Below are 18,451 nucleotides of genomic sequence, written 5' to 3'. Positions count from 1 at the left end.
ATAGACTATCACAGGAAGGGAGACCAGGGGTTAACTTCATACCCAGACAGACTTGATTCTCAGGATATACCACTTTTTCTTTTGAGGGCCTATTTATCTTTCCCAGAAATCATTTATTTTCATCATGAAGTCAGCTCTCCATTGCTGTGACAGACCACCCGAAATAAACAACCGAAAATGAGGAAAGCCTTATTTTGGCTCACAGTTGGGACATTTCAGGCCGTGATTGCTTGGCCCTATTGCCTTGGGCCTGTGGTGAGGCAGAATACCTTGGAGGGGAGAAGGAGGTAGAGTGGTGCTATTTACCTCAAGGTTGCTGGGAGGCAGAGAGAGGGAGGGAGAGAGGTGTGAATCAGGGTCCCCCGATGTCCTGCAAGGTCACACCCTCCACCCCCATGACCTAACTTCCTTCCAGGAGACTGCACCTTTTAAGGGTTTCACTGCTTCTCAATAGTGCCCCAGGCTGGTGACCAAGCCTTTAGGTATGGGCCATTGGAAAACATTTAAGATCCAGACCACAGAGTTTGACAAAATTGTCTGCTATTTTCTCTACCCTATCTTCTATAATAAGGAAGCTTTGAGCTTTGAGATTTCACTGACTTTTTGGAGATTCACTTTTCTTTCATGTGATACATGTAAGTAATTCATATACCTTCCTTTTCCTGTGAATCTGTCTGCCATCAGTTTAATTCATTGACTCATTTATTGAACCCTCAGAAAAATTTCCCACTACAAAGAAAAAAAAACAGTAATAAAATTGTGACTGATTTTGTGTAGCAGGGGAAAATGTGTGCTGCAAAATGTATGAAAAAACATGTGCAAGCAGGGCCATGTTATTCTAAATCTAGTTCACACCCCCATTTGCCAAGATTGATAAGACCAATGATGTCAGTCATTTGTGTATCTGTGGGCAAGGGGAGTGATGCTATCTTTCCTCCCCAGGTTGGTTTAAGATCCCATGGCTTATGCAGTTTCTGGCACTCAAGATGGTCACCCTGGTTCTGAGCTCTACTTCAGGATTGTTGCTATGGTTGCTGGGGCCACAGTACTGGGACTCAGTCTTCAGCTACTCCTCCAGAGTGTGAAGAGGCACCTGTTCTCTCCCAGCCTTTAGCCTTGACCTGAGGAACTTGCCTCAGATCACTCTCTCAACACCAAGGCACCAGTAGCCACTTTGTGCCACTCTGCAAATACCTAATTACAGAGCAGGTGCCCATAAAATATTTTGCTCAAATGCCTTCTGGGGAGCTAGCTATCTAGAAAAAACTTATCTCCCCTACAGGATTGACCCAGTGAAATTCCTTTGGAATTGCCAAAAATAATTTGGGGATGTAATTAGGGTACTTCCTTGTCCCCTAGCCTGGCTAGTAGCTTTCCTTTTTTGGCCCTGAAACAAAGGCTTTTAGGACGGGAATAAATACCATTCATTCCTTCCTGATAGCAAGAAGAAATAACACAGAGACATACTTCAGGATATTATCCTGTTACACAAAATTCTCAATCATCCTTCATGCAATATATGGAAAATACGTTTTGCTGTAAAAGAAGCCCATGAGAAGCAAATACAGTAGTGCAAGAGAAAGTTCATCTCATTTTCTGTCTATAGGACATGGATTTGAAAAATAAATGTCCTTGATGGAGGAGGTACTCACAGTTACAATCACAACAGAGAAGATGACTTTTTCCCTTATTGGTTTTAGGATGGGAGGAGGCAGGCAAGAAATTTTTCTCTCTAGCAGATCTCTGAGTTTGTTGGCTTGGTGTTTCTTTTCTTCTCTTTTCTCTGAACTTTGAATATGATTTTCTTCTGAATCCCTGAAAATGGGCCAGCTATTTTAAAGAAATCAAGTGAGTGTTCTAAGTTCTGATGATCTCCAAATGGGAAGCAAAGAAGACTGAGCTGAGTTGATGGGACAATGTGATTCTTTGACTCTTCTTGTTTGATAATGTGGCTATACAAGACCCTGCTGCAATCTGCACGTTCTCCAAATGTGAGGATGCAGAATAGGGTTGTGCTTAAGAACATAGATATTGGGGAGGAAGTTTTCCTTCTATCTCGTTCCTTAATTAACTGTGTAAACTTTGTGTTGGGGCTCATGATCTTTAAGCCTTGAGTTTCTCATCCCTAAAATGGAGGTAATAATAGCACCAACTTTGTAGGGTTGAGGGTAGTGTGGAGTGGTGGTTAAGAGTGAATTTGGAGTTGGGTTGAGTAGATGTGAGCTCTGTCAAGTTCTTGACCTCTTTAAGTCCTCAGTTTTCCAGTATAGAGAATGGAGTTAGCAGCAGAATCTAGCTCCTAGGGTTGCTATAATAATTTCACTACTGAACAGTGGTAAACTATTGTACTTACAACAGTGCCTGGTGCTTAGTGGATCTCTGTAAATGTTAGCCCTATGTATTGTTATTAGAAGTTAAAACACAATTGGGGGAGCCAATGTCAGAAAGCCTAGTGGGTCTCTAGTGATATTCAGCAAGCATTACAGTGGAGGCAAGAGAAATGCAATGGGAAAGGACCACCTTATGTGGCATGAGTTCTTTGCCCGGAGTTCTTCCTTAGACAGAATCTATACATCACTTAGAGATGGATGCTCAGAAACCAGTCCGTAGAGAATAAATTCACTAGCATAAGATAGTATGTTTTGGCTATCTATTGCTATCTAAAAACTACCCCCAAATTTAGTGACTTAAATAACAGTAGGAATTTATTGTTTTTCACAATTCTTTCAGGTTAACAGGGCAGTTCCACTTCATTAGGTGTTGGCAGGGGTGCAGTCATATCTGGGGCTCACTCATATAGCAGACACTTCCTCCTAGCCATTGGCTGGGCACTCACCTAGGGCTGCCAAATCAACACCTCAGTTCTCTTCCACACATTTTCTCTCCACAGCTTTAGTTGCTCACAGCATGTGTCTAGGTTCTAAGATGTAGAGAAGAGTAGAAGTTGCCAGTTTTCTTAAGACCTGGACTGAGAGGTTTCAAAATGTCATTTCTCAAACCAGTCACAGATCCGGTCTACACTTAAAGGAAGGGGAAATAAACTCTATCTCTTGATGCAAAGAGCAAGCAGGGTGCAAGGCAGGAATAGAGACTGGATACCTGTGTTACTTATCTACTGCTGTGTAATAAGTCACCCTAAAACAAAGCACCTTAAAGCCATGAGCCTTTATTATCTCTGAAGGGTCAGCAGAGCGCTTGCTTTCAGAGGCTCTTAAGATGTTACAGTCAAGTTGTCAGTGCTGCAGTTTCTGAAGGACCTGGAGAACCTGCATCTAAGGCCACTCGTGGCTGTTAGCTGGCTTCAGTTGCTCACCACACGACTCTCAGAAGCCACAAAAGTTTTATAATCTGACCTTGGAAGTGACCCACTATCACTTCTGCTATTTGCTGTTGGTCAAGACCAAACCTATTATAGTTAACATATTGGTTAACATGTTCTCAAGGTACAGCTTGGGGGTGATTGGGAAGCATCTGTCAGGCCCCCTGCCACAGTACTGCATGGAGGCACTGGGCATAAGAAACTTCTCAGGAGCTTGTTAAACATTCAGATATCTTGGTCGAGATTTTGATGTGTCTAGACTCTGAAAAACCTAGGCCATACCAAGACTGTCTTTTACTGACAGTCTGATGCCCTTTGGGCTACTAATTGTAGTGAGCCACATTTACACTTCAGCCTGAGTAGATATGGATTTCTCTTCTACCTTCCAGTACGATTTGATACACACCAAGCATGATGGGTATACCCCCCACTGTCATTGGATGCAGATGCCACTGAAAAGTATAGGTTTTTTGGTTTTAGGCTTTTCAGCAAAGTCTTCCCCCCAACCCCTCAAGCTGTAAACCCTTGCAATGGATTGGTGAACATGTTCTCAAATGTAAGAGTTCATATCATTGGCTGTCTACATGCAGATAGATGCTGTATGCGTATGAACACCTGATGATGTTGTATCAATGCATTTCCTGAGCATTCCTAGTAAGAAAGACACCGAAGTTTCTAACCTTCTGGTTTGGCTTTTATAACCACGGTGAACTCTCTAACATGTATCTGGACTGTCTATCCCTTCACATCTTCCCTCCCTCTCTTTAATCCAACTAAATTGCCAGTGTAGGAGCCACCCCTGGGGTCATCTCCTCAGCCCACATGATTTTTGCTTCTTTTTTTTTTTTTTTTTTACCTGCTTCCCAGTGTTCCCGCTAATTGTTTAGGCTTGAACACCTGACCACTTGAACTTAGTGAACTGGGTCGCTGTGGACACCTGACTTGGACTGTGCCATAAAATTCCTTCCCTGGAATTTGAAATTGGGACTGAAGGGAAGACAATAAGAGATTCTTTATGCACAACTAGATTCCTGTGCTTCAGTGCAAAATTGTGGAACTGAGTCTTTCCACCATCACCCAGTCCTTTGTGTATAGGCAGATAAAGAAAAAGTCAGTTGTGGTGATAAAAGTAAAGCAGATATTTTGGAAAATTTGTACTGAAATATGGGAGAGTGATGTTTGCATTTTGGATGGCTTTCCCTTTCTTCTGTCAGTATTGTCTTGAGACTGGGCTTAGAGTCCATGAGATTCCCAAGGAGGCCTGTAATAATAAGCTCCCCAACCTTTTGACGTTTAGTTGGCTCCCATAGATTATTGTTACTCAACTACTAGTACAATTCCTATATGCAGTCACTGTGGTTAAGCTAGTGAGCTCACATATGAAGACAAAAGATTCTTTAAGAAGCCCACATGTGGAAGAAAAGATGCCTAAACCCCTAGTTGTTGGGAGCACTGAGGAGGGAATCACTTCTCCACCTGGGGGTGCTGACAAAGTTTCATGAAGCAGGTGATATTTGAGTTGGGCTTTGAGGGATGCTATGAGTTTGCTAGTTTGGGAGTTGGAGTCCTGTGTGGCCAACTTGTATGCAAAAGCATGAGGAGAGTGACCATAAAAACTGGAGATGAAATCTGATTCCGGAGGTCCAGGGCTTCACATGCCATGCTGCAAATAACAAGACACGTTTTCCAAAGAGAAATGAAGATGATCTAACAGTATAATTTGGAAACAATTGGTCTAGAATAACTCATTATGGATTCATTTACTCTGACTATAATAGAGCTGATCCTTGTAAATGCATTTGGAATTCAAATGGCTTTCACATATACCTTCCATAAGCTTTGGTCTGTAGCTATTGAAAACCGTCAATAATCTTTCATTCTGGTTATAATATTCCTGTGGCATATGAAAGGCATTAAAAAGACTTCTATCGTCACATTTGGCTCAGGCATATGTTAATTAGAAACAAAAGCAATTTGTGTTTAATTTTATGGGTAGTGAGAGATTCATTACATATTGCTCTTTAGTTATATATATAGTGCAGTGAAGGTAGATTTCTCTCTCTATTTTTTTTTCATATTCTCTTTGTCTTCTAAAGTTATGGTCGAACGTATTTCTCAGGGATTGTGACTGTTATTTTCATTTTTCTTTCATTTGATTTTTTTCCTGTATGGTTATGTTGTATTTGAAATTTAACTCTTCTCATGAGCTTATTTGTTTTTGCATCTGCTCATTCTCTTTCTGGTAGGCAAAGTCAAGGGTATCCTATTTTTTTTTTTTATCTTCTTCCTGTGACCGTTCCATCTTACAATAATTGCCTAGGAATGAAAGAAGGAAAAGAACTTTTAAAAGTTGGTAACTTTTGAGAATATTGAGAATTTAATGGGGGAAGGATTTGAAATTTGTGGCTATAAGCAAGAATTTTGATGGTAAGTTGAGTTGATTCATTTACTAACTGTCAAAGGACAAAATATTAACAGTGCAGATTAAAGATCTTTATTGGTTTCATTTTCGATTCCAGATAAATTGGTATTTCATTCCACAGAATAAAATAAGTGTTCTAAAGAGTTCAATGGAGGTTGGTTCTGTAGACAGATAAGGGCCAAAGAAAGCAGAAATAAAAACTCACAAGGTGTTTCAAAGTTACTTCCCTTGTATAGGGAGGATAGGGAGACAGAACACTAGAAAAATAACTGGTTTGTGACACCAGGTTACCTTTTATATATATATATATATATATATATATATGATAAGTCATAGGGACTATAATATCATGCCAATAGAAACTGGACTGTTTGGCAAATTAGGCTGTTTTCTTTCTAATCCTGATTTCCCAGGAGGTCAGATAAAAAGCTTAGTTTCAGCTTCATGATGTGGAACTTTAGTGTGGGTGACTTCATTTGTATTTTTGTACGTTTTTGTTGGGCCCTCGTACAGGAGCCTAGTCCAAAACAATTGCCTCCTGTAATTTTTGTTCAACATTCATTTTTGGCATTACTTACCTGGATTAGAATGCTAGGCAATTGAGGGAAAAGCTAATGAAGGCAAACGCAGTTTGGGGAAAATCCTGTTTTAGAAGTATCTAAAAATGCCCAGGGTTCTAAAGTTCTTTTATGAAGTTTTAGAAAGTTGTAAGAGAAAATTTTGTTTTGTTTTTGTAATAAAGAAGATGACACTAATGGAGAACACTACACTTTACCTCTATACCTCCTGGGATGGCTTGTTTCTCATTTGGGAGAGTGAAGAGGGAGCACCCCACTCTCTCTATTGAGAGATGAAGGTCGGTAGTACTGCTTTCAGGTCTGTGGATGTGAGTCCTCTGTGTCTATTTGCCTTCCCTGAGGTTTCGGGAAGGAAGGCAGGTCTCCCATAGGCAGATAGGCATAAAGGCCTTAGAGAAGGACAGGAGGAGAGAGGGACATCATACCAATCTAAAAGTAGACAGCGGGTCTGAAAGACCTGTGACTGGCTCCCTGCCAGCCTTAACCACAATGCCTTCTCACCTCCAATACCTGCTTCTGTTCCTCACAGCTGCAACCACAGCAGCCCTTCCTTAGTTACCCTTGCGCTTACCCCTAGCAACCACAGGCAGACCCCTACCCACAATACTTCCTCTTTCTAAAAGACTTGTTAAAACCACCAGGTGAGACCTTAATTATGTAAATAAGGGATTGAAATTAGGCAGTTGTGGTTGGCTTATCAAGTTCGATTGAAGAGCTTGATTGGTCCATGCTGCATCCCTCACCCCACCAATCTCCTGAGCTGCGCCACCAGATATGCCTATAAAATCCCCTAGACAACAGACACCTATTGGCAATCCTCTCTCGGGACCCCTCCCCTTCTATTTCTTTCTATTCTTCTAATAAATCCTGTTACTTTGCACTCATCCTGTGTGTGTGGATTTCATTCCTTGAATTCACGAGACAAAGAAACTCCTTATCTAGAGCCATGTTATACTAGGTTATAACAACAAAAACAATGCAGATCATTAAATAATTTTGATTGACATAGGGAATTTGATTGATGAAGGAACTGAGTCAGAGATATTGTAATTTGCCTAATATTACATGGTTGGTCATGTGCAAGAGGCTAAATTTGGAGCCTTTGTTTTGGGTGCTGATGATTGAACCCAGGGCCCTGTGCATGCTAAACACCTGCTCTACAACTGAGTTACATTGCCAGACCCCAACCACTGTGTTACACTTTTTACTCAATAATCAAATGCACAATTTTTGTAGGCCTGTTTATTTTTACAAAAGAGAGACTAGTGATTGTTCCGATATACTCCTCCAATATGGGAGGATCAAATGAATTTATGAAAGGGAAAATGTTTTGAAGATGATAATATAGTGGAAAAATATAAGAACTTATTACGACGTTCATCCTGAAAGAAAGACAGCAAGAGAGAAGGCTCCCTGGAGCGAACTTAGGCTCTGACCTTTAGCAAAAGGGCTGCTGTGCTTACACTGACAGCCCAAGCTGGGAACCTGGGTCCTTCTTCCACAGCTGTCAGAATGCCAGGAGCAGGGGACAGGTGCCAGGCCTGGGTATCCAGGCATGAGTGGTAAGTCTCTCTGCACTGGAGTGTCTGGACAGAATCACTCAGATCTTGACCTTTTGAATGTAAAACAGTTGTCAGGTTGCCAAGTGCCAACCAGCCAGGGAATGGATCAGCCAAGAGGAGAATAGTCCTGTGACTGTCCCAGGATATCTGTTCTCTGACTGTTTTAACAGGTTCTCTTTTGAAGAGAAATGACATCTACTGTGTTCAAGGGGCATCTGGAAACTGGAATCCCCACTCTATATGGTTGGTGTTTCTCAGTTTTCAGAACCACATCTAACTATAAAATTGTGTGGTTTAAGTGTTTTCAAATTACATCCCTCTCCCCTTTCCCATTCCAAAAATCTCTCTGAGTAGACCTACAAGGGAGGGATTGCTTATCTTCTTGCGATTCATTGTGACAATAATATACTTATAAACATGTTTCAGCTATGTGGCTAAACTATCCAAAGTGATCTTCAGATGCAAAGCATTCCCCATCAAAAATACTTTATTCCTAGGACAAGAAAAAACAATCCTAAATCTCACAGGGAAGCATCAAAGACCCTGAATAGACAAAGTGATACTGAGCAAAAGAGCAATGCTGAAGATGCCACAATACCTGATTTTAAAACATACTACAGAGTCATGTAACAAGAACAGCATGATGTTGGCATAAAAGCAGGCCCAAAGATTAGTGGAACAGAAATGAAACCACACATCTACAGCCAACTGGTTCTCTTCAAAGGACCCAAAAACCTATGTTGGAGAAAAGATAGCCTCCTTCACAAATGGTGCTGGGAAAACTGGAGAGCCACCTATAGAAAACTGAAAGTAACTCCTGTCTCCCAACCTGGACATAAATCAACTTCAAAATAGATCAAAGACCTTAATGTAAGACATGCAACTTTGCAACTACTAGAAGAAAAGCTAAAGGAAACACTGCAAGATATTGGCAGAAGCAACAATTTCCCGAATAACTCCAATAGCTCAGGAAACAAAAAAGGACTGACAAATGGGATTTCACCAAATTAAAAAGCTTCTGTACAGAAAAGGAAACAATCAAGAGTAGAGACACAACTTACAGAATGGGAGAAAATCTTTGCCAGCTATTCATCTGACAGAGAAATCATATCCAGAATACATAAATAACTTAACAAAAGAACAAGTAATCCAACCAGAAAATGGACAAATGATCTGAACAGACATTTTTCAAAAGAAGAAATAAAAATGACCAACAAACATATGAAAGAATGTTCAATATGTCTAGCCATCAGGGAAATGCAAATGAAAACTACATTGAGATTCTGTCACATCCCAGTCAGAATGGCTACTATCAACAACAACAACAAAAAGAAAATGCTGGTGAGAATGTGGAAAAGGAATTCTTATAAACTATTAGTAGGAATGCAAATGAAAATAACTGCTATAAAAAAGTATGACATTTCCTCATAAAAATTTAAAAAGAACTAGCACCTAGTCCAGCTATCTCACTTCTAGATATATGGCCAAAGAGAATTAAATCAGCATACAAAAGAGATAACTGCATACCCATGTTTGTTTCGACACTGTTCACCATAGCTAAGATATGAAATCAGCCTAGGTGTCAGTCAACAGATGAATGGATAAAGAAAACATGGCATATATACACAATGGAGTTTTATTCAGCCATAAAGAAGAATGAAATTAAGTCATTTGCAGGAAAATTAATGGAACTGGAAGACATCATTTAATCAAAATGAGCCAGATACAGAAAGACAAATACTGCATTTTTTTTTCTTGTGTGGAAACTACAAATAAACGAAAATGAAAAAAAGATCTGAAAGCAGAATAGGGACTATATAGGACTATCAGGGAATGGGAGAGGGACTGGGGGAAGAGGAGAATTCAAGAGAGAGTAGAAGGGAGGGTAGATATGGTCCAAGCATGATATAAGTATGCATGGAAATAGCACAGTGAAACCCATTAACTTGTATACTTCATATGTGTTAATTAAAAAGAGAAATGTCTCAGTTGACCCATTTGAACAAGAACTCTGTCAAAAATTGCAGACTGTTCTATAAACTTGTTATTGGTGGAAAAACTTTCCTTTAGGAGTCAAATTGGAGGGTAATGTGAGGTCAGTAATTTTAGGTTACATATTTACAGCTGCTAAATTACTACCCAGAATATGAATTCCCATCATCATTGCTTAAATGTTTACAATTAGGTAGATTGAAAATGGCTGCTAATCTCTCATCTTGGATTACCTTCCCTTTTGCCATGTGTTATGTTTTGGGCATGAGGTGTTCCCCCAGAAATTCCTGTGTTAATGCAGGAATATTCAGAGGTGAAATGATTGCATTGTGAGAACTGGGACCTAATCAATCCATCTTAGTTTGAATTGGTGACCACTATGGGCAGGTGGAGTGTGGCTGAAGGAGGTGGGTCACTAGAGCTCTGTCCTGAAAAGGTTCATCTTCCTTTTTTGGTCCCTTCCCTCTCTGCTTTCTGGCTTCCATGAATGGAGCAGCACTCCTCCATAATACCCTCTTCCATGATGTTCTGTCTCATGTTGGGCCCAGAGCAATGGAGTTGGTCCACCATGGACTAAACTTCTGAAACCCTGAGCCAAAATTAACTTTTCCTCCTCTAAGTTGTTCTACTTGGGTATTTTAGTCATAGTGATGAAAAACTAAGAGTCCATGTGACCTTGCTTCTTTTTCTTTCTAGAGTTGGAGTCTGTTCTCTATCTCCCAAATCTAGGTTTGGCCATATGACCTGCTTTGGTCAAAGAAAGATTAATGAAAGCAGAGGTTTGAGAAATGCTTGTACATTGGGCATTTCCTCTCTTTGTGCTAGGGTCCCGTTTGTAACCATGTGAAGAGGCCCAGACCCATCTACTACAATGCACAAAGCCATGTGGAACCAATATAACCCAGCCAGATAAGGACCCAGAGTGATTATTCCACCAAATCCCAGGAAATGTAAATGAAGTCACCCTAAATTTCCATTCTCAGAGACTTGTTAAGAAGACACAAACCAGAAATGCCCAGCAAATCCAGGGAACTTGAGAAATAAGTTAGCTGCTTCGACTCATTGAGTTTTAGAGTATTATACAACAAAGTTAACTCTCTCTCTCTCTCTCTCTCTCTCTCTCTTTTTAACCTTAAGGGTTGAAAAACTATGACCATTGGGTTGGCTCTTGTTTTTGTCAATAAAATTTGTTGGGATACAGCTAATTTTTTACATATTTTCTATGGCGGCTTTGAGCAATAGCTGAATAGTCATGGCAGAGGTTGTGTGGACCTCGAAGACTAAAATTTTCACTATCTGACCCTTTAAGAAAAAGTATGCCAACCCCTACGTGAGCTGTTTGTGTTTTTCTAAATGCTGTACAGTGGTTCTTGATGCCAAATCTTTGCTGGTTCCATGTATAGATATTATTTACTCTAAATTTGTCATTTCAATTTTTTTTAAATGTATCCTTTGGTGAAAAGCAAGTTCTTAATTTTAAATAGCTAAATCAATCTTTTACTTTTTTTCAATAAATGCTTTTATGTTTTTTTCAAAGCAATAATTTTTTACTCCAAAGTAAATAAAAAACACTTAGATTTTCTATTTAAAAATAAGTTTTGTTTTGACATTTATGTCCTTAATACATCTGGAGATGATTTTTAGATATAGTGTAAGGGAGGAATCCAATTTCTTCTTTTTTTCTAAAATGATAACTTTTTTATTGCTCCATCTATCCAACAGTTACTCATTTCTCCACTGATGTGACATGCCACCTCTCTCATGTCTCTCCCAAAGTCCATGTGTTGGAAGCTTAGTGCCCAGGGCACGGAGTTGAGAAGTGAGACCTTTGAGAAGATCTGATTATTAGTGTTCTCCCTCATGAATGGATTAAAGCCATTATGACAAGACTACCCTGTTATTGTAGGAGTGGATTCCTGATAATTAGTTACTTTGTGCACATGTGTGTACATTCTCTTACCCTTCTACCATCTGCCAGGAATGCTGCAGCAAGAAGGTCCTAATAATATGTAGATCACTCAACTTTGGACTTCCTAGCCTCCAGAATTATAAGAAATGAATCCATTTATAAATTATCCAGTCTCAGGTATTCTGTTATAGGACCACAAAAGAGACCAAGGCAGTCATTCATCAACCTTATGAAATATGTTGATTATTTGCAAGTTCTCTATTCTCATCAATTGACCTGACTTTGCACCAACATGAATGTTTCAATTTTCCTGAGGGTTTATGGGGCAATTTCTCTTCCCACCCCCTTTTCTTTAGAGGATACTAGCTATTTTTATTCTTCCTCACATGCACATTTTAGAATCATCTTAGAGATATCATCTAAAACTCTGTGGAAATATTGAATTGAATTTGTAAATAAATTTGGAGAGAATGGATAACTCTTCAATATCACCATTTTATCCCTGGACTTGGTATATTTCTTCTTTTATTTATCTTTTCTTAATATATTAATAAATTTTTATGTTTTCCTCCATAGTTCTGATGTATCTTTAGATATTTTTGCTATCATGTAAAAAAGTATTTTCTGAACTTCCATAAATAGATTTTTTTAAAAAATTACATTTGCTAATTGTTTGCTGGTGTAAGGAAATATAAGTCAAGAAATATTAATCCTATAAACAGCCTTCTTGTCAAACTTTCCTGTTAATTCTAAAAATTTGCTTAGATATTCCTCTGAGTTTTCTTTTTGAGTAGTCATAGTATTTATAAAATTATAGATTTACCTTCCAATTCCTAGGGCTTCATTATTAAAAAATTTTATTGGCTCAGACTATTACAATGTGAATATAAGTAGTAGTAGTGGAATTCCTGATTTTAAAAATAATGATTATAGAATTTCCTCATTTAGAATAATGCTTATTTTAGATTATTTGTACATCTGTGTCTTTTTTTTTTTTTAAATTATGTCCTCAAAATTCTATGAGCCCTTCCTTCCTTCTGGAGTAAAAATGGTACAGGTTGATCTTGTTGACTTTTACAGCCCTGGAGTCAGCCATTTCTCCAAAATCCCTTGGCGTCTTTAAGGGTATATGAAAATGAAGGTCTGAGTACCAGGGTACTGCTTCTTGGCTCTTAGTGGATAGAGTGGATGGGTTTATACATATTTATTTTTCTTTATTACAAATCATGAGTTCATATTGATACCACCAATTCCAATCCAACACTATAGATTTTTTTCTTTTCCATGTTTGCAACTGTTTTTTTCCAGCAATGAAGCCCAGTTTCCATGATCTTCAATATATTTATTCCTAATTCTTCCAATATGTACTCAAATTCTTGTGGTTTGGATAGAAGCACTGAGGAGGGGAGAAGAGGGAGCCGAGTAGATGGAGGCAGCTGGCCTCTGCTTGTGTCTTTCAGGTGGCTCCTGGTAGTCTTTTAAACCTTGAGCTCCTTGGTTATTGTCAAAACCAGAGATGAACAGTAAAGTATCAAAAAAAAAAAAAAACAGATTTAACCCAAGGCTACTGCAGTAGGGAAAAAGAGAACTCAGTATAGAATTGGGCTCAATTCCAAGTACTACACAAAACAGTGGGAATTTAGAGCCACTGAAGGAAAAGAGAGAAGTATCAAGGGTAACAGAGATCCTGACTAAACCAATCTAACAGAATTCTTGCTGAAGGCAGGCCAGGATGATCAGATATCACATTGGGGATGGTGGAAGATAAGGAACCTGATTAGATATCAATGGTGATGAGATAACAAATATGGGGGATTCTAGTTAAACCAACTTAGCATAGTTCTTGCTAAAAAAGAATGCAGAATTGTTCATGTGAATCTAGAAGTCAGGCCTTTGAAGAAGAGTCTAGGGGAGTCTAGGTTGAGTTTGGTCAAGGAGAGGATCCTTACCTTTGTCGTAATTGGAGGCAGGGCTTGTGAAGGCCACGGAGGTTCTAGGCATGCATTCACATGGAACCCCTTTGAGAGAGTTTGTACAGTTCCACCTGGGACATGGTGTACCATGTGTACCCAGCAGTCCAACTTCTTGTTCAGCTTGTACTGGCAGCTGTGTGGGTTGAGCACCTTGTCAAGTCCCTGTATCATCTTGTTGGATTCCAGGATGACTGAAATCTTTGTATGCTACATAAAAGTGTAGCAAGCGGGGTTTGGATTCTCCAGAATTGAGTGTCTCCAATCAATCTGCTTTTAGTCTTTCCTTCTGACAATCCTGAATAAAGGTGCTTCCATATAAACTTAAAGAACTTGCTGTTTGTGGAGTGGGTAGGGGTAGTCCTCTTCCTCTCTTGGATGCAAAGGGAGCTGGAAGACCTTCTACTCTGTCTCCTGATCCTTCTCAGGAACTTCCTTGTGAGCATTTTTAAAATTGAACTTTTTTTTTTTTTTTTTTTTTTTGGGTGGTACTAGGGATTGAACACATGGCCTTACAAATGCTAAGCAAATGCTGTACCTCTGAGCTACATCCCCAGCACTGGATCTTTCTTCAAGTAGCAATTATTTTGGACTTGCATTCCTCCTATCTTAGATTGAAGTCTTAAACCCAAATGTGATTATTTGGATACATGGACTTGGAAGAGGCAATTTGGGTTAAATGAGGTCATAAGGTGGGCCCCTAATCCAATACCACTAATGTCCTTATAAGAGGTGAAAGAGTACTGGTGGTGTAGCTCAGTAGTAGAGGGTTTGCCTAGCAAGAACAAGGCCCTGAAATTTGATGCACAGTTTATGGGGAGTGAGGTGAAGGAGGAAGAAAGAAAGAGGAAGAGACAAAGGCAGACATAGGCAGAGGAATGGCATGTGAGGATATGAGAAGATCACGTCTAGATTTTCAGCCTCCAGAACTGTGAGAAAATAAGTTTGTTATTTAAGACACCAGTCTGTGGCATTTTGTTATGGCAGCTTGTAGCAAACTAATGCACAATTTAGAAGTGGGGATTGCAGGTTCACTGACACTCATGATTATAGTTGGGTTGGCAGAAACCCAATGCTATACCTTGTGGAATTGGAAAGAAATGCTTATTTGTCAGATCAGCTGAGGTTAGGGCTTTGGGATGGTATAGACCTGGAACTTGGATCCCTTGTAGCCATGGAGCACCTAGGTCATCATTACCTTGTAATACCCCAGGTCCATTAGTGAGTCCTGAATTCCTCTCTTGTGTAATATTTGGACACCATCAATTGAATACTTTTGGAAATGGGGGTTTTGGGGGAGATTCATGTAATCAGGGAGTAACTCCACATAAGGCTTTAGTTCCTTATCTTCATGAGGCATATAGGACGTACAGGATATATTAGTCCATGGATCCTCCTTGATTTGTTATAAAAGTGTCTCTATTGCTGGGATTGACAATGAGAAATATCTTGAGCAGGTTTTCAGGTTTCATGATCAAGTGTGTGTCGGGGGGCACGATGTACTCCATTTTGTACTCTGTCCCACAGCTCCTTCAAATTCTGTCCATTTAAAGTAGAGGTACACTGATCAGTGTATAGCTAGTAACTCCCAGGCCTTATACATCCGTGACTGGTCCATTGTTACTCTGGACTTGAAAGAGCTCCAGGTTAGCAAAAGAGGGACAGCCCTAGAGGGGTCAAAGATGAATTTGTTACTGAAGCCAGAGTCTATAATGTGATTCTCATGTCAGTATCCAAGAGTTTCTGCCTTTTGAGTTTCTGTGGACAATAAACTTCTGGTGACAGGACTGTACAAAATATACTATCTGTAGAATATGTCTCAGAACACTTTTTCATGTACACTTCAATGAGCCACTAGGTACCCTCCTCCAGTGGTATGACACATGATAAGGAATACAGTACTCATTCTCGGTCACTTCAAATAATTTCATTACTTAAGGGTGATTCAAAGTCCTCATGATTTTTACTTCATGGAGAGGGTATCTGGAATTTGGAGGAATTCTGCTAAGTCTTGTTATGATCCTCATGGATACATTTTTCCCAGTCAAGATGTGCCAAGCTGACTTTGCCATGGCAAAATGCCCTGGTGTTTCCTAGTATGAGTCTCAACAGACACAGCCAAGAAGTCCTACCAGCATGTTATTCTTACTGCTGGGCTTGAAGTTAAGGTACCTCAAAGTCAGCTAAAAACCGGAGAAAGCTGATAAGAAACTTGGTTTACATCACTCAAAAGAAAATCACTTCCCAAACCACTCTACATCAAAACGAAACAAAAATTCCACTTTACATGTGATCTCTATAATAAATTTAAAACACAATGCCAGACAAAAAACAAAAATAAATACTAAGAAACTAGACTTTTAAAATGAGGGTAAGGAATAAAAAAAAAATGAAAAATTTGGGAAAAAGAAAAAAAAAACCTAAGAAAACCTACAATATTAGTAGAAAACAAGATAACTTTGGCTATGACCCTGTAGGTCATTGAGAAGCAGCTTCCTTAACTGAGAAGACTGAGAACAAGGGCCCAGCAGGGGACTTCTCCAGGGGCTTGGGATGCCACAATAATGGCCCCACATGAAGTCATAGCAAGAAGGGACTTTTCAGTGTCTGGTTTCTACACTGGTTTCATAATCTACACTGAGTTCTTCTTAAAAAAAAAAAAAACAAAACCCAAACAAGTATCCCAAATAGCAACTTCTTTTTGTTTCTGGGCAGGTTATAGCTATTGACATTAACCTTCCTAGAAATTAAAAATGTATTAGTGGCTTTTTCATTTCTATTTTGCAAAGCTGTAATAATTTTTGCTCCCACTCCTTTGTGGTACTATATTTTAGTTTCTATATATCAAAGGTTCTTAAATAAACAATAATTAAAATAACAATATAAAGAAAAATTCCTCAATATCATCATCTTTTCAGTGTTAAACATTTTCATTGTGTTACTTGTTTTGAAAAATTTCCTGTCTGCTTGAATCTGGAGCCAAATTGAGGTCCATCTATTATGATTGGTAAATATGTCTTTGAAGCCTCTTTTAATCTTTCAGTTTTTACTTTTTCTCCCTTATAATTTACTTTTGAGGAATTTGGGATTGTTCAAGTCCTATTTGTATTTTGCTGATTTTATTCCAGTTGGGTGGATTGAGTTGCTCTCTATTTCCTGTAAATTAATAGTTCGATCTGGAAGTTTGACTTAGATATAACTTGATAGGAGTCCTTTGCAGTTGTGGGTGTTTTATCAGGAGGCACATGATGTCTGGAGGTCTGTCTTGTGAAGTTATCAAGCTTCCATGCTCAATCCCCAGTTCTATTACATCACAGTGAGTAGTATAATGGTTAGTTGGAGGTGTCATCCTTACTGGTCTATGGCATGATTGAGTAGCCAGCAACTTACTGTTTATGGCTATATTTGGGTATTTCTGGATAAGACTAGTATTTGAATCAGTAGATTAAGTGTTTTACTCAGCCTTTTCACTGCTATGAACAAAAAAAAAACTAACAAGAACAATTACAGAAGGAAAGGTTTATTTGGGGGCCAGAGATGTCAATCCATAGGTGGCTGAACTCTATTCCTCAGGGCCTGAGGAAGGCAAGACACCATGGTGGAGGAGTGTGGCAGAGGAAGGCATCTGGGACATGGTACCAGGAAGCAGACAGAAAGAACTCCCCTTATCACGGACAAAATATGAACCCCAAAGGCACATCCCATTGACCCACCTCCTCCAGCCAATCCTACCTGCCTTCAGTTAATCCCTGATTAGGGATTAGGATAAGGTTCTCATATCCCAGTCATTTCACCTGTGAACCCTCATGTGTTGTGTCGCACATGAGTTTTTGGGGAATACCTAATATCTAAACCATAATAGTGTCCTTGTCCATTTGTGCTACTATAACAAAATACCTGGCCACTAGGTAATTTTAAAAGAACAGAGTCCAAGTTCAAGGGGTTGGCAGGTTGGGTGGTCTGGTGAAATGGCGTCCTCTTGAGGGTGGAGTGCTGTGCTCTTGCATGGCAAAAGGGCTAATGAGCAAGTTAAAAAAAACAGCATGAAGGCTCTCTTACAAGGGCCTTGATCCCTTTCACCAGAGAGCAGCCCTCATGCCTTATTACCTATTGAAGGCCATATGTCTTCATACTGTCGTCTTGGTGACACTTGAATTTTGGAGGGACACAACACTTAAATGGTGACACTGAGTAGTGAAGATCACCCTCCCTCATGTGACTTGGCACCATCCGCACTTGAGGGCCCAAAGATAAAAGAGCAGAGGAAGGACAATTTGTCTTCTCTTGTTAAGGTGGGACTTCCATCTCTTACCTCAGAATATCAATCTCCTTATACTCCAGCCTTTGGATGGAGTTGGGGATTTTTAGCACCAACCCCTTCCGTCCTGTTTTTGGGCTTTGGGACTCAGACTGAGACTTCCACCATTCACTCTCTGGGACTCAGGCCTTTGGTCTTGGACTAGAGCTATACTATGGGCTTCCTGGGCCTCCAGTTTACGGATGGCAGATCATGGGGCGTCTCAGACTCCATACTCATGTGAGCTCATAACAACTGTCATTGTATGTATCTTTATATATCCTCTTGGTTCTCTAGAGAACCCTGAGTACTAGAGGTAGCAAAATGCTAACCTATCTGGTTATTAGCTGGAAAGTTGGTGGGAGGTCAAAGGGAAATGTCTCCTCTTCCATTGCCATAAAC

The sequence above is a fragment of the Callospermophilus lateralis genome, chromosome 5 (genome assembly GCF_048772815.1).
Source record: "Callospermophilus lateralis isolate mCalLat2 chromosome 5, mCalLat2.hap1, whole genome shotgun sequence".
In the NCBI taxonomy this organism is placed as follows: domain Eukaryota; kingdom Metazoa; phylum Chordata; class Mammalia; order Rodentia; family Sciuridae; genus Callospermophilus; species Callospermophilus lateralis.
The sequence above is the reverse complement of the archived record's forward strand: the minus strand, read 5'-3'. Positions refer to the sequence as shown.